This window comes from Macadamia integrifolia, chromosome 7, assembly GCF_013358625.1.
Source record: "Macadamia integrifolia cultivar HAES 741 chromosome 7, SCU_Mint_v3, whole genome shotgun sequence".
NCBI lineage: Eukaryota > Viridiplantae > Streptophyta > Magnoliopsida > Proteales > Proteaceae > Macadamia > Macadamia integrifolia.
The window spans coordinates 23,527,375-23,527,738 of NC_056563.1; the positions used below are offsets into that span (position 1 = coordinate 23,527,375).

At 34.3% G+C, this 364-nt stretch overlaps 1 protein-coding gene across 1 annotated transcript in view; it reads left to right on the forward strand.

Annotated features, from left to right (window-relative positions):
- Window positions 1-364, forward strand: part of LOC122083233 (protein spt2-like) — a 6,595-nt gene that overhangs the window by 4,915 nt on the left and 1,316 nt on the right. The gene's annotated exons all lie outside the window — the stretch shown is intronic.

Genomic DNA, 364 nt, shown 5'->3' on the forward strand with positions numbered 1-364 from the left:
TTTGGGGTTGGGGGGGTGGGGGAGGGGAGACACTAACATATTTATCATCTTTTAACATCCTAAATTGACTCATAACGACTCCTTAACATTCTCTTACTAAGATAATTTTTTTTTCAAGTTTGGACTCTAGATGTGGGACCCAGTAAAAAATATTATTCCGTTCATCTTTTTAAGCCCCCTGTTTGAGCTTTATATTTCAGCCTATTACTATGACAAAACCCAAAACTAAGGCCCAAATCAAAACTATAACCTGACCTAAATTTAAACTAGGCCTGAATTAAATACATTCAGAGTTCATACATAGTATAATTGTATGTTTTAGATCTTAAGCATCCCCTCACACCTCCAAAATAGTTTTTTTTTT